This window comes from Meleagris gallopavo, unplaced genomic scaffold, assembly GCF_000146605.3.
Source record: "Meleagris gallopavo isolate NT-WF06-2002-E0010 breed Aviagen turkey brand Nicholas breeding stock unplaced genomic scaffold, Turkey_5.1 ChrUn_random_7180001863034, whole genome shotgun sequence".
Taxonomy (NCBI): domain Eukaryota; kingdom Metazoa; phylum Chordata; class Aves; order Galliformes; family Phasianidae; genus Meleagris; species Meleagris gallopavo.
The window spans coordinates 1-1,089 of NW_011128555.1; the positions used below are offsets into that span (position 1 = coordinate 1).

Consider the following 1,089-nt stretch of genomic DNA (forward strand, 5'->3'; position numbering starts at 1 on the left):
CGGACGCACCTCCAGCACAGGGCGGCCATTTGGGGCTGCAGGAGCGACCTGCTGGGAATTAAATCGGTAATTGATGTTAATTAGGGCTGCTTAAGTGAGTAAATAACTCATTAATTAGGGATTAATAACGGCTCCTTACCCCCCAGTCCCAGAGGCTCCACTGCCCAACCCCAGAGCCCCTAATTGCTCATTAATTAGGGATTAATAATGGTTCTGTACCCCCAATCTCAGAGCCCCTCATAGCTCATTAATTAGGGATTAATAATGGCTCTGTACCCCCAATCTCAGAGCCCCTCATAGCTCATTAATTAGGGATTAATAATGGTTCTGTACCCCCAATCTCAGAACCCCTAATAGGTCATTAATTAGGGATTAATAATGGCTCTGTACCCCCAATCTCAGAGCCTTTAATTACTCATTAATTAGGGACTAACAATGGCTCCTTACCCCAATCTCACAGCCCCTAATAGCTCACTAATTAGGGATTAATAATGGCTCTGTACCCCAATCTCAGAGCCCCCATTGCCCAACCCCAGAGCCCCTAATTGCTCATTAATTAGGGATTAATCACGCCCCAACCCCAGAAGCCCCAACCCTGCCGTTCATTTGGCATCTCGGCCTCATTAACGACTAATTAGCTTAACGAGGGCGGCTCTCAGCACGCAGAGGCATCACGGTGCTCAGCCATATGCTTGTCCTGCTGCTCATCACCGAACGGCCACCAAAAACGCCCCAAAACGCCCCAAAAAAAGGAGAGAAATGGGCAAAAACCAACCTGGGGGAGCGCAGGCGTCGCACAGCTGGAAAAGGGAACGAAGAACCTCGTTAGGTCGTTAATTGGGAGGGGGTAATTAAGGATAATTGGGGCCGGGGTGCCGCTCAGAGGGTTGTGAAGAGGTTTCTCCATGCGGGGGTCAGAAAGAGAGAGTTCGGGTCGTCATCTCGGCGGCGTTAATTAGGGTTAATTGGGGCTAATTGGGGGGTGATACTCACGTGTCTGAGAGGAGCCATTTTGGGGAGGGGAACCTGGGGTGGAATGGAGAAAAAGTGAGATAAAATGGGATAAAAGGGGGGGATTGAAGGGGGAGG

The 1,089-nt window shown here is 49.9% G+C and overlaps 1 long non-coding RNA gene and 1 other non-coding gene across 2 annotated transcripts; both read right to left on the reverse strand.

The window, feature by feature from the left end:
• LOC104915985 lies at positions 1-1,081 on the reverse strand. Its single transcript, XR_796506.2, has 3 exons — positions 994-1,081; positions 776-800; positions 1-51 (listed from the first exon to the last, which is right to left on the reverse strand). It is a non-coding gene; the product is annotated as an uncharacterized LOC104915985 (long non-coding RNA).
• LOC116217650 lies at positions 875-949 on the reverse strand. Its single transcript, XR_004162349.1, has one exon. It is a non-coding gene; the product is annotated as a small nucleolar RNA SNORD26 (small nucleolar RNA).
• Positions 1,082-1,089: the final 8 nt, after the last annotated feature.